Consider the following 25948-nt stretch of genomic DNA (forward strand, 5'->3'; position numbering starts at 1 on the left):
TGAGTCTTCCAGGATCACTATTGGCATTTCAGTGTCACCAATGGTTATTTTGCATTTGGGAAAGAAAGTCCCAGATTGCAGCTTTCTGAACAGACCTGTGTTCCTAAAGACACATGTGTGATGCACCTTCCCTGACCATCCCATGTTGATGTCGGTAGCATGGCCCCAGTGATCCACCAGTGCTTGCAACATCATTGAAAAGTGTCCCTTTCTGTTTATGTACTCTTTGGCAAGGTGGTCTGGTGCCAAGACTGGGATATGCATGCCATCTATCGCCCCACCGCAGTCAGGGAACCCCATCATGAAAAAATCATCCAATATCACATGCACCTTGCCCAGAGTCACAACCCTTCTTAGCAAAAGGCAATTCATTGCCCTGCACACTTGGGTCACAACAACCTCCACAGTGGGTTTACCAACTCCAAATTGATTCCCCACTGACTGGTAGCAGTCTGGTGTTGCAAGCTTCCACACAGTGATTGCCTCTTGCTTCTTCACTGTCAGAGCAGGTCTTATTTTAGTGCTGCTGCACTGCAGAGCTGGGAAGAGCGCTGCACACAGTTCCTGGAAAGTGGCCTTGTGCATGACAAAAGTTCTGCAGCCACCGCTCGTCATCCCAAATCTGCATAATGATGCAGTCCCACCAGTCAGTGCTTGTTTCTCGGGACCAGAAATGGCGCTCCACTGTGTTCAGCTGCTGCGTGACCACCAGCAGCAACTGGGAATTGTTTCATTCTATGGCTTCCAGCTGGACTGCTTGAAGGACATTGCCATGTTCCACGCAGTGGCTCTGGAAACACCGTAGGATAAGGGGTGTGGTGTTTGTAATGCTCACAACAATAGTGCACAACTGAGCAGGGTCCATACTTCTTGGGACATAGCATACACGAGGCTATGCCAGCCTTTTAAAAAAAAGTGTGAAATATTATGGGTTGCAGTTGAAATCAGGGGAAGGAGGGAGAAATCTGCATCATGGGATGTTGAAGCCATTTATCCAGTCCTCCCCTGCAAGAATGTTTTGGTCCCATGAGGCAAGGCAAGCCCTTCCCAAAACCCCATGTGGCGAGTTGCATTGTGGGATAGCTACCCACGGTGCACTGCTCTCTGCATTGATGCAAGTGCTGCTAGTGAGGATGCACTCCACTGACAAAAGAAGTGTGGTGTGGACAGGCACTACCAACTTAATTACTGTGGCTGGATGTTGACTTAATTGAAGTCGACTTAAGTTGGTAGTGTAGACATGCCCTAAGATACAGAGAACACATGCATGTACTTTGGAAACTTGCTAACATCACTGAAGAGTTCATCTGGTTTCATTTCATTTTGCAGGTTTTTTCTCTCTCCCCACCACCTGGAATTACATGTGGTGTTTAATTTACACACTGGTGGAACTTCAGTTGTAATTTGTGCCAGCTGATTACCCTAGAAGGGAAGACAGTAGTGGCAGCTAACGAAGTTAAATGATGCAGGGTGGGGAGAAGAGAAAGATTTTCCTTGTCCACACCCACTCCCACCCACTATCCCCCTTGTTAGAGATTTTAATGATCACCTTGGAATATTTGCAAACCTGTTTTAATTTGTGTTAGCACTCTGTGCTGCCATGCTTATTCTGCTGGGAACATCCGTTATGTTTCAGAAATCGAGCCATTGTACTTTCTTGTCTAGATGGACGAGTGTCTGATGCAGTATGGTAAATCCTACGGTTCTGGGCACAGCTCCCTTCGTTCTGAGGTGAACTGCAAAGCCAAAACTAAAGTATTTTAGTTTAGGGCTCTTAATGATGTATAAAGATGATGGCCTCAGATTTTATTTTGTTGAAGCAACGTGGCAGTACTGGTTAGATATAAATGGATGTGAATACACTAATTAAGAGACACTCTAGAAGCATAAAGTGTCTTCCATTGACTCTTAGTTTTACACATCCCGGGCCTTTTCCGTATGGCTAAGTGACTGTACCCAGACTATATACCAGGTACAAAGTTCAACCCTGGAGTAATATTGCATAAGTTATGTTATAGGTTATACTGCATTCCTGTCTTTAAGTTGTCATGTGAGCATGGAAGGAAACTGCTGATCAGGGCTTAAATTCAGCTGAATCTGTGTGAAGTGGAGCTCTGGTAAATATTTTTAAACCCACGGGACTAATATCCCGAGCCCCATCGCCTCCTGCAGGGGGCTCCAGGAAATACTCTTTCAGAATTTAAGCCCTCTGCTCAAGAGGAATCTGCTCATGTTTAAAGGCCATTTTATTAAGGAGGCTACAGGGCTCCTACTGTGCAAGCAGATAGTTGTCTACACTGAAAAATTAGATAGCCAAGTTTTCTGCATCTGGGGGTTCTACAGTTGCACTCCTATGCCTTATTGACGAGCCTCAGCTATTGCCCAAGGCAAAATTTAACACCGTCATTAAAAAATAAAAGCAGATGTGACTGTGAATGCTTCTTTGCCTCCTTTTTAAGTATTTGAATATTTGCCTTCCAGGAGACTAAAAAGGCCTGATCCAAAGTCCGATGGAGTCAATGGAAAGATTCCCATTTAACGAGCATAGTTCTATTCTTTTCTTAACAGCATTAACTATAAGATTGACTGCAAGTGTATTGGTGTGGGAGACAACACCTGAATGCCACTAGTTTGTCATGACAGCTGATAATCCACTGTGTGTGTGACAACTTGTCAAATTCGGTGCAATCTTCCATTGAAAACAACACATTTTTAGCAGCTGTGGGATATAGCTCACGTAGCGATGCTGTGAAACTCGCAAGTCTTATAAGAATCAAATCTTTGTAACATAGCACATGCATTGCACTGAAGGAAATTTGAAAAAACTACACAAAATTCTACTACTCAGCTGCTAATTTTTGTTAAATGTGCATTAATGGCTTTTATTAAATTGGATAGAGTGTCAGCAGTACCCAGTATAACACTTCCTATTCTCCCTCTTTCATGCCTGCCTTTATCTCACCTCACAAAAATTGGCTGGTTTGATATTAAAAGCAGGAGTGCATTGCAGGGAGAAGTAATTCTCTGGGCCTCACAGCTTAATCCAGAGAGATTCTCTGCCTCTCTCTGGTCTCAGGATCACACAGCACTAGCATGTGGATGAAGACTGTCTGGTTTCCATTTTTCAAGGAAAAACATCTTCCCAAGTTCCTGCCTATCACCTCCCCACACCGCCTCCAAGCATTTAAACACTTTCCCCCTCCAAAATGCAACTATAAAACCAGGCTGCTCTGAGGAAGTGCTCTTTTCACCAGTGTTCACTTGACTGTTCCCCCTCCCTGTTCTTGAATCCAGCCACAGACAGTAAACACGTGTCAACAAATCAGATTTTATGTGAAACAATGAGTCTTGTTTACAACCACGGCACCCCCTAGGGCGCATTCGACACTGCTGCCAACCCCTGAAGAGAAACCCTGTTATTAGAAATTCTTGTAGAGAGCAATTTTTTTTCCATTAGAGGAAATGCAACAAGGTGGGAGTAGTGTAGTTAGTGGGGCGGAAGGGGGGTGGCATGGTTTGCATGCCTTCCCCCCAGCCTGGTCTCTCTCTCTTGCTATACAAGCTTGGAGATGTATTTTCAAAGCAGCCTGCTGTACTTCTTTGCACTCCTTGATTTTGGTATGGAAAGAGCATTGCTTGCTGTGAGGGAGAAAGGAAAGTGGTATCCGAGCTAGGATTCTTAAAGTATCATCCTTCCAGTCTTAGTTATTCTCCTGAAACATTGGCCATATTTGAACCAGAAATGGAAAAATAGACCTTTTTTAGTGTATATCCAACCCATAGTCTGATGTCAACGAGTTACATTCAGAAACTTGTGAACACTTACATACTGTGAGACTTTTGATAAAAATCACAAGAGTTGGCAACACTGAATTTGGCTTGTACTGCCTTGGCAGGCTAGTCCTTGGGGGAGCAGGGTATACTGCTAACCCACTAGTCTGTTTTTTTCTGTCCCTTCACTGTTATCATTGCTATTCACACAAGCTTCCTGCACAAGCACTAGGAGATGATCTTAAGACAAAAAAAAAATCTGGTACAACTCTATGTGCAAGTGCACGTTCACTCAGCTCCTTGCTCTTTCTCAAAAATTCCCCAGTGGAGAAGTCATGGACTTTGACTCATTAAGAATTATTTGTATCACCGTAGCACCTAGGAGCCTTTAGTCCTGAACAGCTAGGTGCTGAACAAACACAGGGGGGGAAGAAGACAGTCCCTGCCCCAGGAGGCTTACTATCTAAGTATAAGACAGGAGACAACTGATTGCTCCCCTATCACTCTATAGCACAAATAAATAATGAGATAATATTGGTCAGTATGCTAGGCTTAGCTCACAAAAATCATAAAGTCCCTGTCTCTGACGAAGGCTGTTGAAATATGAACCCTCTTATCGTGTCTGAATGTCTGCCAGAATTGGCGTTCAGAGTTGGAGGTTGAAATCTGCTCCAGGAAATGTACAGCGGAGGCAACCATAAAAATGCATCAATTCAAGCAAGACTTGGGGACAGGAAACTGCAGTGGGGAACGCAAGCGTTGTGATGTGCATATGATGCCCTGTGGAATTTCTCAGACCCAGAGTACTCTCCCTGCAGACTTTGCATCTGTCTGGTCTTTTATTTTAATAGAAGGGGATTTCCCCCATTTTGTTGTGAGTGTAAGAAGAAACAACTACAGCCCTGGTCCTCAAAGGTACTTAGGTGATTAACTGCCATTGACTTCGACAGGAGTTATGTGCCTAAATCCCTTTGAGGATCTGGACCTATGTGAGTAGAATGTAACTGCTCTGAACACTGCTGCTCATTTGTGATACAGTCACTCATGGCAGCCTGATTTTGATAGCTTTTAATGATTTTTCTTCCCTTCTGTTCAGAAGATGATGAACTATCATGATTACACACTTGATTTCCCAATTGTAGAAACATGATGGGATATTCCAATGGCCAAGCTTAGACGATCTCCTGGACTGAAACTCCTTTTACCTTGTCCTCATTAGCTATTATGTAACCATTTGGGGGGAACAAAACTACCATACTTTGTTCTGTATGTACTGTATGCAAGGAACAAAGTACCAAGGCATATTTAAATAACAAAATAATCAACTTCAGAGCCCTACTTATGTACAATACTCATGCAAGTCTGACTGAGGCCAGGACTACACTGCAAACTTATATTGGCATGACTACGTCATTGGGGGTGTGAAAAATCCATACCCCTGAGCGATGTAGTTATACCGACCTGACCCTGGGGGCAGATAGTGATATATCGACAGGAGAACTTTTCCCATTGACATAGGTTCTGCCTTTTGAGGAGGTGGATTAACTATGCCATCGGGAGAAGCTCTCCCATCGACATAGTCGTGTCTTTACTAAAGCACTACAATGGCACAGCTGCAGTGCTGTACGTGAAGACAAGTGTTCAGTCCATCCTGGATGCTTGTCTTCCATTCAGACAAACGAAACACAGTCAGTGAGGTTCTACCCATTCATACTAGCTCAGAATTCAGTCCACTGTCTCAAGTACTATTATGCACAAGGGTTAAATTGAGGCCTATTTCCTTAAAATAAGACATCAACCTGTTCCAGAGACCGAAACGCCTGCTCCATACAAGGCGCACAGACAGTCATTTTAATGACTATACTTTTCTGTAATGTTGCCAGCTATTTTAAAGAGCATATCATTTTAACAGAAGCCACGGCCATCTGTGCTTTCCCAATTAGGAATGCAAACAAATATGTATTTTACAGTAACATCAATAAAATGTAACGCACAAGTGATGTGTTGTTTTTTTTAAAAGACACAAATTAGGGAACCAGCTATTTTTGAAACCGTGGAATTCCCCGCACAAAGATTTTTTTTCAGAGCCAAAAGAACAACCTGTGCATCGACTCCCCTGCATTTCTGTTATTTCTCAAAACCAGACATACTTAAATACATTTTATAATACACTGTCTGAAATGTACCTTTTCCCTTTTTATTATAAATTTTAGTGAGATTATGGCCTACATTTTAAAAAGTAATTAGCAATGATGGATCTCTCCAATATGGCATGCCCAATTTGAGACTCTGTCAGTGGGCCTCGTTTTCAGAGTGCGGATGCTCATCACTTTTGGAAAATCAGGTCTCTTTAAGAGGTCTCAAATTGTTCACCCACAAATTGAGCCACCCAAAATCACTGGTCACTTTACAAAATGTTGCCCTATATGCTTATTAGTCCATTTGTTACTCGTGAGAGGGTGTTTCATAGAGGTTTTCAGCTCAAAGTATTTCTAGAATGTTTTTGTAACAGGATCCTGAGGCGAAATCTGTACTTTGCTCCACACAGCCATGTCCCATGTGGTCATGCAGAACTCTGTGCAGGATCCAGACCTTAATGAAAAGTGGATAAGAAATAGATTCAATTCTAGGAAACTAGAGTGAAGGAAAGTCCTGAGCCTGAAGGCTTCGTGGTCTGAAGCCATTATAAAACTTCCCTTTGTTGTTTATGCTGGACCTAGCTGAGTGTTTGATCATGGCAGTTTTCCAGGTAAAATCATGGGGAAATCAGAGTTAAAATGCCAAGAGTTGTGGACATACAGTGAAACTGTCAAGGCCACAGACATAATTGAATTTCTACCCAAAATAAACTTTACTACTCCAGATCCAGGAAAACAATAAGGACATTAAAATCCGTGGGATTACTTGCACAGCATAGTACTACATGTAGCAAATTAAGCTGGCGGGGTTGGGTCCTAAGACACCAAGGCATGAAATCCTGGGCTTTTTTGAAGTCAATGAAGTCAGGATTTTACTCCAAGTATGTTACTATATATGGTGTTATAAAATGCTACAGTCCTGGTAATCTCTGAAATAAATGCAGTTTTGTTGATTATGAGGTGTGGATATTATCCAATGTGCACAGATATACCTGCACATATATGGAGAATTACACCCCACTCCTTTGTTAGAGTTATATAAAGTAATTTTCTGAGTTCACTCTATGCAACAGATCCGTAGATCTATAATGGACCAGGCTTCGTCATATACATCTCAAGCATGAGTCCTCTTAGAAGATCAAGGGCTGGATTTTCAAAGGTATTTAGGTGCCTGAATATGCAGATAGGTGCCTAGTGGGTTTTTTTAAAGTGTCTATATACCTTTGAACATCTGGCCCTCAAAGGGCTTAAGACACTTTTGAAAGTGGGACTTAGGGTAAAATTTCCAAAAATGCCAAAGTCACATAGATGCTTAAGTCCAATTTTCAAACGTGTCTTAAGCACTTCGGGGGGTAGATTTTCAAAGGTACGCAGACACCCAAGACTGCAAACAGGCTCCCAGTGGGATTTTCAAAAGTGCCCCACATGCTCAGCTGCTTTTGAAAAACCCACTAGGCACCTATATGCATATTCAGGTACCTAAATACCTTTGAAAATCTGGGCCCCAAAATGCTTAAGACACTTTTGAAAATGTGATTTAGGCTCCTACATTACTTTGGCACTTCTGAAATGTTTACCCTAAATCCCTGTCAATTTGGAAGTTTTGCAGAGAGACTTGTCAATTAGAGTGCAAAAAGACATCTGAAAAATATCTAGAACACACTGCCTTCACCATTACATATGAGTATATAATGACAAGTGCAAAATACTTCACTTAGGAAGGGAAAAAATGGAATGCACAATTACAAAATGAAGAATAACTGGCTAGTACTGCTGAAAAGGATCACAAACTGAATATGAGTTAAATGTGATGCAGTTACAAAAAAGGCTAATATAATTAAACAGGAGTTTCGTATGTAAGAGATGGGAGGTAACTGTCCCATTCTGCTCAGTACTGGTGAGGCCTCCACTGGAGTACTGTGTCCAGTTTTGTGCACCACACTTTAGGTAAGACATGGACAAATTGGAGAGTCCAGAGGAGAGCTACAAAAATGATAAAAGATCTAGAAAATCTGCTGTGTCAGGAAAGATTAAAAAAACTGGGCAAGTTCAGTGTTGAGAAAAAAAAGACTGAGGAGGGACCTGATAAGAGTCTTCAGATATGTTAAGGGCTGTTATAAAGAGGACTATGATCAGCTGTTCTCCATGGCCACTTAAGGTTGGACAAGAAGTAATGGGCTTAACCTACAGCAAGGGAAATTTAGGTTAGATATTAGGGAAAATTTTCTAACTATCTGGGTAGTTAAACTCTAGAATCAGCTTCCACGGGAGACTGTGGAATCCCCATCGTCGGAGGTTGTTAAGAACAGGTTGAACAAACACCTTCCAGGGATAGTCTAGGTCAGTGGTACTTAGTCTGCAAACCCCGGGAGTCCGTGGACCACAGATTAAGACGTCCATGAAAGACTTAGATTGAAAACTGACTGTACAGAATTCAACTATATATGCAGACAGTAGATTTCCAAAAGGGTTTGAACCTCCATTTGAAATATTTTAGGGGTCCGCAAATGAAAAAGGATTGAGAATTTACTTGGTCCTGACTCACCTCAGGGGCCTGGACTAGAAGACCTCTTGAGGTCCCTTCTAGCTCTGGATTTCTATGATTTTGTATGGCCCTTTCCTCTCCTTCCATTCTAACATCAGAACAGGGCGACATAACTTCAGCACAATCCACAGTTTGGAAATGTCTATTTTTTTTTCTTTTCAAGTGTGGATGAGGCAGCTTGCTGCTCATATTTTCTATGCCACAATTTGCACCAACCCCTTTCCTGCTCTAGGAAGCACCTGCAATCTGAAACTCTCCTTCTTCAGAAAGAGTGGACAAAGGAGGACGGAAAGGTTCACCGGCACCTCCTAAAATTAAGGAGGAAGTGGCAGGGGAATGCTGGTGTGGCCATTCTGCTTTTCTCCTTTCACTAGCAACAAATATTTCCTTCTTTCTTCCCCAGTAGCAGCGAAGGATGGTTGGAACCACAAGGTACCAGTCTGTCCAGACATGTTGAAATGCTGGAGGAGAGGGATATGTACAGAAAAATCAGACCCCGGTGAAGTCCCTCCATAATCTTCCATCTCTGGATGTGTTATGACCCCCAGGTGTCCTCTGATGACCAGGAGGCTCTGGCTGTGAATAGACAGCCTCTGCCTCGAAGAGAAAACAGACAAAGGATGGGAGAGGAAACCGAGGTGAAGTGACTCACCCGAGGTCAATGGCTGAGTTGAGGACAGAATACTGACCCCTAGCTGAGCGTCCTCTCTCCTGGAGCACACAGCCTCTCTAAGAATATTTATTAGCTGGAAGCAAGGGAGATGTGGGAAACAGAAGCAAGATGCAAAAAGGACTGTCTGTTGCCAAGCAGCTGTAGCCAAGCAGCTGTAGCCTTAATTTAAAGGGCCAGTCCCTGTAAGGCACGTTGGGGAAAAAGTTCCTGTAAAAGGGCAGATGGGAAGATGAGTTGCTTCTGTGCATGCCACTGCTCTGAGGTGAGGGGGACTCTTGGAGGGAGAGGAGCCTGCACCAGACCCTCTCATTCTAGATGATTATCAGACTGATAAGTTTACATTGTGGCTGCTCTTTGCACACTGGGGAGATGTTTGAAGTTGGAGGGGAGCCGTTAAAAACTTCCATTCTGCTGCAGCACAGCTTCAGTCTGCGGTCAGTCGCGTCTTTATTTTTTTTTCCATGCAACTGTATCTCAAACTGTTTTCTATCACACACGCCCCCCCCCCACCACCAACAAGCAAAAAAAAAACCAAAATAAAAACACAAAAGCACCCTGTCTGTGACTGCTAGTGAGCCAGCCTCTGCGTATCTCGTGCTTAATGCTATGATGACTCTTCCCCTAGGAGCTCTTTGTGGTTTAGGACTTACTGAATAATAATGTAACACAGAATACACACAAAGCCACAGTTCTCTTTTAGAAATACACATCTGATCAGAAGCCGGGCTGCAACGAGAAACAGAGCATAGTTTGTCGCTTATCATGTCGATTTTAGGGGGTATTTCATTAGTGCAGTGAAGCCTGGAATACAGAGTAAACTTTTTCTGTGCAAAAGGAAAGGGCACAGTGCGTCTTTAATTATATATCATGTTTGTTTATAATACTTAGCAGTTATTTTAGCATTTTACATTGAAGCCCTTGACACATATTAACTAATAGTCTAGTATATAGCTCTTAACTAATAATCTTGTGGAATATTGAAGGGAGTAGCAGCAAAAGGTAATAAAGGTAATAATTGGAGATATACCAATCTCTTAGAACTGGAAGGGACCTTGAAAGGTCATCAAGTCCAGCCCCCTGCCTTCACTAGCAGGACCAATTTTTTGGTCCTATGGACTATGGACACAGGTCTTGCCCATAGTCAAACAGTCATAGGCAGAGCAGCAATTACAACTGAGGAGTCCATGGGTCCAGCCCTCAAGCCATTAGCCATAGTGCTGCTCAATCTCATTCATGCTTTATACTACTACAGGCCCTTTGGAGAACCTCAGGGCACTACCACGCTCTGAAGAGACAAGGAAATGTTACCCCCATTTTACAGCTGGGGAAAGAGGAGCAGAGAGGCTAAATGGCTTTTCCAAGGAGCCAGAGCATTTTAATGGCAGAGACAACAGAAGAAAGCTATGAGACTTACTCTCTGTGCTATGACTATCTCTCTGTGACTATATTAATGTGTTTTAAAATCCCCCTGTGGTGGGGGGATGACTCACCGGTGCGGCACCTCCTGCCGGTCGTCCTGGGAATTAGCTCTTCCAGCCTCTGGAGCACCCTCGGCAGGCAGGTGTCATGCCTGCCGCTGTCCCCGTGTGCCTCTCTACTTCTGGGTTCTGCCCCAGCAGTACCCCCACAGATCTGGGTCTCCCCTCCCAGGGAAAACCCCAACCCTCTATCCCCACCTCGCCTCAGTGGCTACTGTCAGTCATCTTCTAGCCCCCACTCCCTGGGGCGAACTGCAGCCTATAAACTACTCATCATCGGCAAGGGGGGATGGACCTGCTGCCTCTGCCTATCTATGGGCTGCCCCTTTGCAGCCCCAGTACCTTTGTAGGCCTTGACAAGGCCTGCAGCCTGGGGGTTTACCAGGCTGGAGCTCCCCAGCTCCATCTGCCCTTCCCCAGCACTGCTCCACCTCAGGTACCCTTCTCAGCTCCCAGGTAGCCAGGTCCTTCTCCCTCATAAGCCCCACCTGTGGCTGCTTCTCCCAATCAGCCTAGCTTTTCTCCCAGCCCCAGCCCTCTCCAAGGGCTGGCTTTTAACCCCTTCTAGATGGAGCAGGGTGACCGCCCCACTACACCCCTTCCGAATATTTAAAGATTGCACGCTGCCTAATGAAATCAAGGATGGGATAATAAATTTAAACGGACCAAAATTAGGTGGGTAGTGAATATTAGTGATTGTAAATATCCTCACTGAGAATACATTACAGTATGTCTCATAGATACTAGGTATATTTATAGAGATGTTCTTCCAATAGGTTCAGATCATTGTCTTTGTTCCCCTGTTTAAAAAAACATAGTAGGGCATCAATTCACCTGACAAGCTAAACCGTTTGCCAGATCTTAACTTGAACGATCACAGTGCTCCCACCTGGCCTTGGAATCTATGTTGACTCTGAAGCAGAAAGACAACACCCGATTTAAAAATGTACCTAGCCGTATCTCCTCTTGCAGTAATTCCAAATCACATCATATTGAATTATGAAGGAAAAAAAAAACCATGGAAGCATTCTAATATAGCAGTTATCTAGAGATATGCGCTTGGTTGCGAATGTTACAGATAAGGTTGCAAAGACGACAATTGTTTGGTACCAGTGACTTTCAGAAATTCACTCTTTTTTATGATTGATCTCTCTAGACAAAGGTTATTGTTGTTGAAACTTTGAACAAAACCCCTTCAGCCATTTTCTTTTTAATTTAGCCAGAGTGTTTAGTCCCTCTTTTCTTCATTCAAATATGGTACTTATATAGCTACACTACCTCCTTGCAGAGGTAACTCAAAGATGAATTTTCAAACTTGGTAAATAGCCCCCATATAAGTAGTCAGTGCTGAGGAGTAAATCCAGAACCAAATCTGGAAACAGTAATGACTTGGCTAGTAATCGAAAGCTTTAAACAGTAGAAAAATAGGCTACGGTGTCTGAGCACCAGAAAACTACATCAAGTCAGAGTATTTGCCCACATTTAGGGTGGGATTGTCAAAAGTGCTCAGCGTTAGCCTAACTGACTCGCTGACTTCAATGGGAGCAGAGTCAGGCCAATGCTTAACACTTCTGAGACCAACAGAGATGCTGGGCACATGCATGTGGCCTTTCATAGTAGTACATAGTAGGGGCCTGATCCTAGGAGGTTCCATAAGAGGTGTAAGTACTGGACACCATTCAGAATCAGAAACTAATGGGTAATACCACTATAAGGATATTTAAAGGTATTTAGGCATTGCTGTGCTCAGCATTGGAATGCCTAACAGACTTAGGAGCCTAATTTCATTCTCAGAAGTGACATAGGCACTTCGGAACCTAAATGCCATTAACTTTCAATGAAACTTAGGTTCCTAGGGGTAGGTCTATACTTACCGCGCGGGTCGACGCGGAGAGTTCGACTTCTCGGAGACGCGATAGTTCGAACTCCCCACACGCTCCGGTCGACTCCAGAACTCCACTTTAACTTTAAGTTAAAGCATCTTAAATCTTTATGTTATTCTAGGGGAAGCTGTTCTGGAGAGTCGACCTTGGAGCCGCGGACTTCGATCCCGTGGCGTCTGGACGGGTGAGTAGCCCGAAGTAAGGTACTTCGACTTCAGCTACGCTATTCGCGTAGCTGAAGTCCCATACCTTAGTTCAACCCCCCACCCTAGTGTAGACCAGGCCTAAATTAGTTAGGTATTTCAATGCTGAGCGGGGCAATGCCTAAGTACCTTTAAATATCTGAGTGTTGGGTGCTGATCCTGCAAGCATTTACACACATGTCTAACTTTACTCATATGAATAATCTCATGGAAGCCAATGAAACATGTATGCAGAAGTGGGGCCTTATTGCCAACTTACTATGAACATATGCTTAAATGGATGTGCTGCATTAAATCCCAAACACAGTTCTTGAAAACCTTGTCCTTAAAAAAATAAAATAAAAAATAGGGAAATTAATTGCAAAAAATGCTGATGCAAAGGTTAAGTTACTGTTGCAATTGAAAAAAAAACAAACAAGAAATGCAAAAGATGAAGTTCCTTCAATGAAATTTCCTGTCCTGTTTATCTTGTTGAATGTATGCCAAAGAGTGCGCAGTACAGTCTGGTTAACATATTAATGAACAAAGATCTCTTATTTAGTGAAGAAAGACATGCTCACGAAGGATTTTTCTCTTTGTATCACCTTGGAAAATTTCAAACCAAACATTAAAGAAAATCAGATCACTACATCTTTACTCTTTGTGTAGTATCAGAGGGGTAGCCGTGTTAGTCTGGTTCTGTAAAAGCAGCAAAGAATCCTGTGGCACCGTATAGACTAACAGACGTTTTGCAGCATGAGCTTTCGTGGGTGAATACCCACTTCTTCAGATGCAAGTACTCTTTGTGTACTTTCTCATATATTAATAGTTATTTCCTTCCTCCTAGAATACTGATATAATATCTCAGTTAAACCTATAATAGGAGACACTCACACACACAATTAAAATTAATTACATAGCTGTAAAAATGTCCCTGAGCCTTGCTAATAAAGAAATAATTCAATTTGATGGCCATCTTCATTTCTATCTTAACCACAGTGTGCAAGATTAGTAGTACACGTGTTTCACTTCAGTTAATTACTGTGGGCACAAACACAAATAAATGTGCTCCACTTCAATTAATTACTTTGAGTTCAACGAACGTATTAGGAAACACACCATGACCCTTTGATAAACAGAGTGCAATTCTGCATAACGTTGACATTACTGTCTAGATTTTATGTTGTTGCACTTTGCACTACACCATAGGCACAGAGACGGTGTCACAAGCCACAGGGGTTTTGTCCCGGTATAGGGGAATAGACCCAGAGTAACTCCTTCCACTCCTGCTGTCATGGAGACATGGGCAAGGCTTCCTTGTCAACTTGTGACCCTTGGCCACCATAACAGCCCTTATGCCATTGGCAGCAATGGCAAGCAGCTTTAAGTTAAAGCATCTTAAATCTTTATGTTATTCTAGGGGAAGCTGTTCTGGAGAGCCAGCCCAGCATAGGGCTGCTCCAAGAATTGGGGGAGTGCCATTGCAACTTTTCCACACTACCCTTTCTGTGCTGCCCAAAGCTCTGGGCCTATAACTTTTCAGATTAAAAGCAGACATGGCTCAGTTACCATAGTAGCAGATATAGAAATATAGGCCAAAATTTTCAAACTTAGGTGCCTAAGGTTAGCAACAGGAAGTGTGGGTGTTCAGCACTTTGAAAAAAAGGCCACTGATATAAAGATGCCTATCTTCATATGTTTTAGCCATATGATTTGTCATGCTGGATCAGACACTGGTCTATCTAGTCTAGCATCTTGCCTCTGACAGTAGCCAGTGCCCAATGCTTCACAGACAAAGAAATTCCTAACGATGCACTACACCAATTATTTAGTACGTTGTATGGAGAAATGTATCCAAACCAATATTGCCTATGCTGACATATATTGCCTCATTGTTTCCTTGTACTCCCCCCATCTCTGTCTGTTGTGTCTTGTTGTATACTTAGGGTATGTCTACACTACACGCCAGATTGGTGGGCAGCGATCAATCCAGCGGGGATCGATTTATCACATCTACTCTAGACGCGATAAATTGACCCCCAAGCGCTCTCCCGTCGACTCCTGTACTCCAGGGCTGTGAGAGGCACAGGCAGAGTCGATGGGGGAGCATCAGCAATCAACTCATCGCAGTGAAGACACCATGGTAACCATGGTTCTTCACGTAGCTGAAGTTGCATAATTTAGATCAGTCCCCCCTGCAGTGTAGACTAGGGCTTAGATTGTAAGATCTTTGCACCAGGGACTGTCTTTTTCTTCTGTGTTTGTACAGTGTGTAGCACAATAGGATCCTCGTCCATTATTGGGGCTCCTATATGTTACTGCAATACCAATAATAAAATAATTCCTCGCCCTTACAGGCAATTATTTTATGCTCCAAACCATTATACTTAATGTTAGCTTACATTGCACAGCTAGAAATCTTGTTAGTTGGTCATATGCCTGGACATTTCATTTTGAAACTTGCTCCTTTAATAAAAGCCATATATCCACAACCACGTACACACAAGATTATATGTATACACACATAATAAAACATCATTTTTCATATGTATATATAGTTATGGCAATATATATTTAATTCCATGTATAATCAAGGAAATTCAATAGATATCTAAAACATGATACATTAGCTGTTACATTATATTTAATGAGTGACAGGTCACCAATATGCAGCTTGCTTTTTGTTTTCTTAAGTATACATTTGTTTGACAGTATGTGGGCATGTTAAGCATGAAAAAATGTATTTATTTTCTCACCTACACTTTACCCACAGACCTAGCTCTGTGGGGACATCATGCAACATTCTCAGCTTGTCATCATTTTCACATAGCCATTCCTTTAAAAAGAAAAAGAAAACAACAACCCAGCATTACCTTTCCCTTCTTCCACAGGTGGCACTTGGGATCAGGCAAGAGCAGGGACTAATAATTATATTTGTTATATTCAGTCCTGGAGCTGTAGCAGTTTTAAGGTCTGATCGCCATTAAGTGTCTCAGGGTAAGATATGCTCCAACAGTGGATAGCTGGGATTTCTTGTGTGTAATCTTACATACCATATTTTTCTAGTATAGGTGGTTTCTTATATTTTCCAAGAGGTGGCTTGGGATTTAACCTCAAAAATTTGATTAACAGTCATGAGTTACATGACTAAAGCCTCTATGGAAATTTAGGAGTTAAAATCCCAACTTTGGGAACACAAACTTTCACCTAGCTTGCTAAGATTCCTTAAACCTAACCGTTTGTAGCTCCTTTTAAGGACAAGAAAGTAATTCAGTTTTCTTGCTCATTAAATCCCCTAAGCAGCAAGCTACACATACGTTTAAGTACTTTCAAGCTCATGAGTAGTCAGTCCCTTTGACTCCAACGTACTTTAAGTTAAGCACGTGCTAAAGTACTTTGCTGAATTGGGGATCATTGACTTTTCTGCAGACTGCCAACAATAGTTGTTAGCATCAGTTTTCATGTGAACCATGCGTTAACATTTATAAGGCAATCCATTGTCTTCCAGGAACACTGTAAAGTATCCCTGTGTATTTTATATAACTATAACTAAACATACACACACACACGCACACACGTCTAGTTATCATTGCAAGTGTTTTTACATTTCCAAACCCATCATTTTCAAGTAATTATATAAACAGACTTTAAGATGCACTTCTAAACATTGTAAAAGCAGCAAAGAGTCCTGTGGCACCTTATAGACTAACAGACGTTTTGGAGCATGAGCTTTCGTGGGTGAATGCATCCGACGAAGTGGGTATTCACCCACGAAAGCTCATGCTGCAAAACGTCTGTTAGTCTATAAGGTGCCATAGGACTCTTTGCTGCTTTTACAGATCCAGACTAACATGGCTACCCCTCTGATACTTCTAAACATTGCTAGCTACTGTCATCTAGAGAGTAACAAAATTTGCTCTTTTTAAAAAACCTTTTTCAATTTCAAAAATCACTAACAAAAATTAAATTTCACAGACATTTTTCAAAACCTAAAAAATTTCAACCGGCTTGTAAAAAAACATGGGGGAAAAAAAGGTTATCAATGTATTTCAGGGGGGGAGGGAAGATGACGTATGTGCTTGTGACAGAATATACACCTGTATTCACACCTTTCACACTATTATAATAATCTCTGTGTAAAGTATGCCTTGTAAAGTATCATTTGAAAACTCATAATTGGCTGAACATTATTTGTCTTGATAATGTGTGTGGCAACACTGTAAGTGAAGTTATAAGATTTCCCTGTATTATGTTATTAACACATGTTCCAAACCCCACAGCCCTGCCCAAACAGCACTTGGCAAACAGGTCGACCCTGAACAAAAGAATATGTGCTCTGCTTAATTTGCATTTAAGCAGTAAACAGAGTCATCAAGCAGGATGGGAAACAAGGGAAGCTCAAACAGGTGATAAAAAGCAGCAGGGAACATCCTTCCACATAGATTCTTTATTTCCTGAATCTCAGCTAGAAATGTTTTTCACGAGGGGTACTGAAACTATGAAAAGGAGGGACAAACATGCAAGGGACCCCTCCCTCTCTCCCTTCCCATCACATTCATGGCACCTGAAATGACAAAGAAAAGATTTGTTGGTTTTGGGAGAAGGGGCCCTGACCTACAACGTTTGGTCAGTAAGACTGCTAAAAGCATGTGGTGAGAAAGTGTGCTTGAATCTGATATAGTTTGTTAAGTGAGGTTTAGTAAATGTCTTGTCTTTATGTTTCTTGTAATCATTTCTGACTTTTATGCCTCATTACTAGTACTCACTTAAAACAATCAAACAAGTTTATTAACTATAAAGGAGGAGATTTTATCTAATCCAGTGTGTTTAAATTGAAGTGTCTGGGAAACTCCATGTGCGGTAACAAGCCGTGTGCATATTTTTCCTTTAAAGAAATAACAGACTTAATATAACTTGTATTGTCCAGGAGAGGGCTGGGCAGTACAGGACATTCATGTCTGGGGGGGGGAAATCTAAGACTAGGATAAGCTGAGTCACCCTGCAGTATAATGAAGGCCGATGAGAGCCAGAATGTAATACAAGAATGGCTGCCAAGCTACAGTTACACACACTCAGGATGTGGCTTGCATGCTGGAAGGCTGTTTGTAAGCAGCCCAGGTGGGAGTTACTTCAGCAAGGCATTGTAAGGCACCCAAAGTTGCAGGCAGGGGGTAACACAGCTGCTTAATAGTCTGGACTGTACCCTGGTAGGTCACAGTGCTGAAATACCAGTCTTTAACCAAAATTTCAATTTACAAATTAAAGTTCAAAAAGTTTTAGCTAGTTCTAGCTGACGTCAGACACAAAATATGGCCAATACCACCTTTTGGCCATTAAGAATGTGTAACTCAGGAGTTATATTCTATTAGTTAGCAGGGGAAAGATTCTGAATGGAGCAATTTCAATTTTCCTATTTTAACTGTTTCATTTTGAGAGCAGCACTATTTCTTTGCGGTGTTTCTACGTTAGGTTAGTCGTAAAACTTCCATTTACTTCAATACTGCAGGTCAGGCATTTAATGAAAGGAGAACAAGGCTCAGGATTTTACTGGCCCCACAGTGCATTCTCTACCCCTCTTAGAACACGAGTTCAACAGGAGAAAATCTACACTAATTCTGTTTACATAAGAGATGCGAACACACAGAGGGCCATGTGTACTTTCATAGATTCATAGAATTTAAGATCAGAAGGGCCCATTAAAACATTTAGTCTGCCTTCTTGTAGAACATAGGACATTAATTTCACCCCGTTATCCTTATATTGACCCTATTATCTTCAGTTACACTAAAGCATTTAATTCCTCGGGAGACTAATGGTCATGTGCCACAGGCAGAGAACAGGAGAGATCGATGTGTCACCAATACCCAAGGCCCCAGCAATGGTAGGGAATTGATTAGATAGGATATGCCCAAAAGAACCTAGCAGACCCACGGGATCACATTATCCTCTCAAGCTTATAATGCACTGGAAAGACTTCTCTAGTAACTTGCTACAAAATAAGCCTGAAGACCCCTTCATAGAATCATAGAATCTCAGGGTTGGAAGGGACCTCAGGAGGTCATCTAGTCCAACCCCCTGCTCAAAGCAGGACCAAACCCAACTAAGTCATCCCAGCCAGGGCTTTGTCAAGCCTGACCTTAAAAACCTCTAAGGAAGGAGATTCCACCACCTCCCTAGGTAACCCATTCCAGTTCTTCACCACCCTACTAGTGAAAAAGTTTTTCCTAATATCCAACCTAAACCTCCCCCTCTGCAACTTGAGACCATTACTCCTTGTTCTGTCATCTTCTACCACTGAGAACAGTCTAGATCCATCCTCTTTGGGGTGAAAAGCAGCCTAACCACCCTGCAAGACTGACACTGCAGTCAGATGCCCAGGATATCCCTGGGTCATGCTAAGGTTCTAACTGGGAAGGCTCAGCCCACACAGAGCAGTGCTCCATTCCCAAACTCCCTCAACAGCACACACGTTACATTGGAAAAGCCAAAGGCAGCATTAAACTTCCATGACACGGCCTCAGAACGTCATCCAAGAAGTATACAGGCCCTTCTAGTAACATCAAAGCAAGCGAGCCAGCTATGGTGCCAGCTGTGGGCAGATGGCCCAGGCTCTGCATGGTTTGGGATCTGCTTCTTCCACCGCATCCTCTGCATCCACATGTTTGACAGGCTACAACCGCTGCCAGTTCCCTCTCAACTCCAGCCTGGCCTCACAGAGGGAAGAATGCAACATCACTTCAAGGCAAGAGAAACCCTGCATGTTTTGAGGCAATCCTCCCTTTCTAAGTGATTTTACTCAAGGCAGGGGTGGCTGTGTCCCATCATAATTAGCATCTAGTTAAGTTGTTATGAACATACTGTGTTATGCATTTTGTGATCCCTGCCCTGGAGGTGTCTGAGTTAAATCATGTTGTCTGAGTTGAAGCACAGAACGATGCCATTTCTGTGCCGTACTCTTGCCAGGGGGAGAGAGAAAGAACAATCTCTCTCTTCCTTAGCACATCCGAAATTGATACCCTTTGAGGTTTCTCTCTTACTAAATTTAAATTTTCACAATAGCTTAGCAAGAGTGAGTGTGTGGCGGGGGGCGCGGGTTGTGGAAAAGGAACAGATACCAGTGACTTTGATTTTTGCCTGTAAAGACTTTCTTCAGCAGAAATATCACCAGGGTATGAATAGGTCTCAGAATGTACCGTATTTTTCGGCGTATAAGACGACTTTTTATACTAAAAAACAACCCCCAAAAATCGGGGGTCGTCTTATAAGTCGGGTATAAACAGCGGGCAGCCCAGAGCCCTCTGATTCCCGGCCGCGGCTGGGATTTAAAAGGCTCTGGGCTCCCCGCCGCAGCGGGCAGCCCAGAGCCCTCTGAATCCCCGCCGCGGCTGGGATTTAAAAGGCTCTGGGCTCCCCCCCTCGGAAGGGGGGGTAGTCTTATACGGCGAGTATAGGCCAAAACCTATGTTTTAACTGTAAAATTTGGGGGTCGTCTTATACGCCCAGTCGCCTTATACGCCGGAAAATACGGTATTTGCATGTCCTTAGTAGCCATTTGATAGCAAATCAGGCTATCCAAAAAAGGTTTGTAATGAGATGGCCTTGCGCTTGGCCCAGAATGAAAGAAGGTCGAGGTTTATTATAATGGTTTCCTCTGATGGTTGAATATTCCCAACCAGGAGTCCTTCCACCAACCTAAAAACATATAAGTAAAGTAGTGATTTCATGGTTTGTGCCCATGTCTGTTAATCTAGCTGTATCATCACTTTCATGTCAATGAGCCAATTTTCCCATGTTATAGATGCTAAGTAAATGTGTCTGAAAACAACCAGCCTCCTATCACCCCTCTGGCAGGGGATGTCCCTCCTCTGCAAAAGAAACATGAGATTATTGCCAAATGACAGCATTTCATTGCTGGAGTAAATCAGCCCGGACTTCAGCAAGAATGTGATGCAGTTGCAAAAGAGACTAATATATTTTGGGGTGTATTAATAGAAGTGTTGTAAGAAAGAAACAAGAGGTAATTGTCTATTTGGCATGGGTGAGGCCCCTGCTGGAGTACTGTAGCCAATATTGGCCACCATACTTTAGAAAAGATGTTGACAAATTGAAGAGAGCCCAGAGGAGAGCAACAAAAATGATCAAATGTTTAGATAACCTGACCTATGAGGAAAGGTTAAAAAAAACTTGAGAGAAGAAGACTAAGGGGGGTAACCTGATAACAGTCTTCCAATATGTTAAGGTCTTTTATAAAGAGGACCATGATCAATTGTTCTCCATGACCACTGCAGGTAGGACAAGAAGTAATGGGCTTAATCTGCAACAAGGGAGATTTACATTAGAGAGGAGGGGAAACTTTCTAACTATAAGGGTAGTTAAGCTCTAGAATTGGTTTCCAAAGGAGCTTGTGGAAACTCCCGCCTGTCCCATAGGAGGTTTTTAAGAACAAACTGGACAAACCCCTGCTAGGGATGGTCTAGGTTTACTTGGTCCTGCCTCAGTGCAGGGCTGGATTTGATCACCTCTTGAGGTCTCTTCCAACCCTACATTTCTATTACTAAGAATCAATAAGAGATAACTTCAAATGTTACCCAGCATACTTTATCTCCATCACAATTTTTATGGGCCTAATATAATGTTTGACTCAGGGCTTGAGTGGAACATAGCATTGAGAGGTAGTGTGATCCAGTGAATAGGGCACTGGCCTAAAAGCCAGGAGATCTGGTTTCTATTCCCAGCTCTGCTCCTGAGCCATTGCATGACACTGGGCAATAAACTTCACTTCTGTTTCTCCTCCCACACTTTATCCCTCTTGTCTATTAGCAGAAACTCTCTTAGTATGTGTATGGTACCATACCTAGCACAATGGGGGACTGATTTCAACTGGTGTCCCCCAGCTCTACCATAATACCACTAATAAGAATGCCACTAGCCGTCACCTACAGCCCCCAACTAAAACCTCTCCAGTGCATCATCAAGGATCTACAACCTATCCTGAACGATGATCCCTTACTCTCACAGACCTTGGGAGACAGGCCAGTCCTCGCTTACAGACAGCCCCCCAACCTGAAGCAAATACTCACCAGCAACTACACACCACACAGCAAAAACCAAACTCTGCAACAAACCTCGGTCCCAACTCTGTCCGCATATCTATTCAAGGGACACCATCATAGGACCTAACCACATCAGCCACACCATCAGGGGCTCATTCACCTGCACATCTACCAATGTGATATATGCCATCATGTGCCAGCAATGCCCCTCTGCCATGTACATTGGCCAACCCGGACAGTCTCTACATAAAAGAATAAATGGACACAAATCTGACATCAGGAATTATAACATTCAAAAACCACTAGGCAAACACTTCAATCTCTCTGGTCACTCAACAACAGACTTAAAACCGGCAATTCTTCAACAACAAAAAACTTCAAAAACAGACTCCAATGTGAAACTGCAGAACTGGAATTAATTTGCAAACTGGACACCCTCAAATTAGGCCTGAATAAAGACTGGGAATCGATGGGTCACTACAAAAACTAATTTCCCCCTGCTGATACTCACACCTTCTTGTCAACTGTTTGAAATGGGCCACCCTCATTACCACAAGAAAAGTGATTTGTCCTCCCTGGGTATTCTACTGTTAATTGAATTGCCTCATTAGACTGACCCCCCACTTGGTAAGGCAACTCCCATCTTTTCATGTGCTGTGTATTTATACCTGCTACTGTATTTTCCACTCCATGCATCTGATGAAGTGGGTTCTAGCCCACAAAAGCTTATGCCCAAATAAATGTGTTAGTCTCTAAGGTGCCACAAGGACTCCTCGTTGTTTTTACTAATAAGCTTGATAGCCACGGACTATGTACAGCCCTGAGCTATGAATGTCTGGCCAGGAAACCAAATTTATTTGTTGTCATCCTGTTAAAGAGAAGATTTATCACAGAGATCTTCAGAGCTCAGAGAGCACACCAAATATTCCAGGTGCTCTGAGCTAGCTCTCAACATAGATGATCAACCAAGCGTGGGATTTCAGAAGATTTATGACTTTGTTTAGGATCCATGTGACTTTCTACCTGGACTATAATTGGATTGGAATGTCATCCAGCTGTGGGGGTGGGTGAATGCCCTACTACTGAAATCTGGGCAGGTTGGACAAACTGCATATTTGTGAAAATGATCAGAGCAGTGGCTAATCCAATATTGCAAATAAAACCTTTACAGTAGCATCTAGAAGTCCCAGCTGAGATTTTGGCCCCACTGTGGAAAGAATTCTACAGACTCATGGTAGAAGATAGTCCCTGTTCTGAAGAGTTTACAGTCTAAATAGGCAAGACAGACAGACAGACAGTTGGAAGGGAAACAGAAGTAAAGTGGCTCATGCAAGGTCACACAGCAGTTTAGTAGCAAAGGGGGGAATAGAACCCAGATATCTCCTGGATTTGCCCAGTGCCCGATCAGCCAGACCATGCTGTGTGGGATTGAATGTGAGATGCTGAAGGCTTCTGGATTGAGAATTGTGTGTGAAGGGCTGGCTTTGGGCTTGTTCTCATTGGCCAGCTAATTGTGAATAGGTAGACAGGTGTGTAGAATGATAATTACCCTATGAGTTACAGCTGCGGCTGTGTGGGTTTAATTAACTAATTAGCAATTGTGATTGCTTATCATGTTGTATATAAGAGCATGCTGGGAATGAATAAAGATGGCTGCATACACACACACTCTCTCTCTGCTTGGACTTCGTTCCTGCTCTTGTGATGCAACAAATGGTGACCCCGATGTGATACAGACTTACAGTGCAGTGAACTAGTCAGAACAAGCTGGATCATCATTGAAACAAAACACAGTGAGAGAAGTACAGCTGTGGATGCTTTTCTTTTGAAGGTAATCATCAAAAATGAATTTAAGGAGCGTTACTCACTGAATCCAGAGTATATAACTGATGTTGTGTATGAAAAACCTTATATCACTATTGAACTGAAACAAAATGTTTCCCAGAAGTCTGCCAAGAGTGTGGATATATCTGACGTGGCTTACTACTTTGAAAAAGATGTCAAAGGTGACTCACACTACAGATAAACATCAGTGAAGAACCTCTAAAATTTGATCAAGCTCTAATCTACTATGTTGATGAAAAGCCCCCAGAGTTTTCCATGAAACGTCTGACTGTTGGTATTATTGCAGTCATTGTAGTGGTGGTACTAGCAATTGTTGCTGGAATTATTGTACTGGTTATCACTAGGAGAAGGAGAGGAAAGTATGAGAAGGCTGAGGCAAAGGAAATGAATGAAATGCAAAAAGAACTAAACCCATAACTGAAGTCACTAGAAGACAAATCGTGAACTATCAAGAAGGCAAACAGAATTAAAACAAGATAAGTACTAGTACCACTGTTGCCAATCTTGAATGAAGATAGTGTTGGTGGCCTGAATTGATAAAAAGAAAAAGAAGGACGCGCCTGAAGTCCCAGCGTCAAGCGGCCGGAGGAGAGAGAGAGAGAAAAAAAAAAAAGAGGAAAAAAAAAAAAAAAAAAACCGCACGGCGTCCGAGCGAGCAGCTGAGAGCTGCAGGGCGTCCGAGAGAGGAGGCGTGCCTGACAAGCAGCTGGGAGCCGCAGGGAATCCGAACGAGCGGCTGGGAAGCCGCGGGACGTTCGAATCAGGGAGACGTACCTGACAAACGGCTGGGAGCCGCAGGGTGTCCAAGTGAGCGGCTGGGAAGCCGCGGGGCGTCCGAAGAAAGGAGGCGTACCTGACAAGTGGCTGGGAGCCGCAGGGTGTTCGAGTAAGCGGCTGGGAGCCGCAGGGCATCTGACAAGGGAGGCACACTCGAACCAAGAAGTAAGCAGCTAATATGGGAACTGCTGCGTCAGCAGATTTGATACGCATCACGGAGCGGTGGGGAGAAAAGTTCCCCTCTGATGCGTTATCCCGCCTGTTGCGGTGGGGACGAAGAGGGGGACTTTCCGTTCAATCGAGTAGTAATACTGTTTGGGAGCGGTTGGGCTGTGAGCTCTGGAAATCAGTGGCTCAGGGCGATAAGAAGGTTTTCTCCCTGAGTCCAGTATGGCTCACCGCGCAGAGACGATTGAAGGAGCAGTTCTTACAGCAAAAGGTAATGGTGGAAGCTTATCAAAGAGATGCAAGTTCACAGGACCAGCTGATTAGTGAATTAAAATCTACAAAGAAACGGCTGGATTTGGAAGTGAAAGAATTAAAACGGGAGTTACTGAAACTTCGAAGTGAAAAGCAGTCCATTGATGTTGAATGCTCAAGACTTCAGAAGGAAGTATCCCAGGTTCACCAGCAGATAGTGCAGTTAGAAAGCCACCTCCAGTCAGTGCAAAAAGAACGGGATGCACAAATCGCTGATGGAGGAAATAACCAGGTTTCCCATGAACGGATTCAAGCTTTGGAGATAGAGCTGCAGGCTGTTAGCCACAGTAAGATGATGTCAGAGAAAGAGCTGCAAGAAGTAATTTCACTTACCAGCCAGGAGCTTCGAGAATCTAGGAGAAAGATAAAACTTTTGGAAGAAATAAACAAGAAGTTGGCCCTCGAACTGGAACATGAACGGGGGAAGCTCACTGGTTTTGGTCAGTCTAACATTGCTTTGCGAGAGCACAGCACCATCCTCGAAACAGTACTAGCAGAGAGAGAGGCAGACCTGGTGCAGCTGAATCTCCGGGTTCAAGCAGTCCTAAATATTCAAGCTTTACAGACTGCCTTCGAAAGAGAAAAGTCAAACGTTAATAACCTTCAAAAGCAGGTTGCGGCAGCCAAAGTAGATGCAGCACATAACCGTCGTCATTATAGAGCTGCGGTTCTTGAGCTGAGTGAAATTAAGAAGGAGCTACAAGCCAAAGAACTGCTTGTCCAAACCCTTCAGGCTGAAGCAGACAAACTACACGCTATTATTGAATGTGCTCATGCCTCTTTTCAGGCGCTCCTTTTAAGACAAAAAGGGGGGATTTGCAGTGAGCGGGCAGACACCTTGGATAAGACGCCTGCCGCTCGGTTGCTGCAAGCTCTTAATTGGTTACATCTTGGTAAAAACAGCCAGGTGCCCCCCGTGATTAAACATGTCAGCGGGATGACTGGGGAAGAGCAGGGTGCGGCCCCCCGACCCTCGGTCAAATGGTTTGATTATCAGCAGCAAATATGGAAAGGACCAGTTGACTTGCTAACGTGGGGCAGGGGTTATGTGTGTGTTGCCACTGATGCGGGTCCTAGGTGGATGCCAGCGAGGTGGGTCCGGCCTTGGTTGCGTCCTCCGGAG

At 43.2% G+C, this 25948-nt stretch overlaps 1 pseudogene; it reads left to right on the forward strand.

The window, feature by feature from the left end:
- Positions 1 to 673: 673 nt before the first annotated feature.
- On the forward strand, positions 674 to 24071 carry LOC123378749 (annotated as a pseudogene).
- Positions 24072 to 25948: the final 1877 nt, after the last annotated feature.

This window comes from Mauremys mutica, chromosome 10 (assembly GCF_020497125.1).
Source record: "Mauremys mutica isolate MM-2020 ecotype Southern chromosome 10, ASM2049712v1, whole genome shotgun sequence".
NCBI lineage: Eukaryota > Metazoa > Chordata > Testudines > Geoemydidae > Mauremys > Mauremys mutica.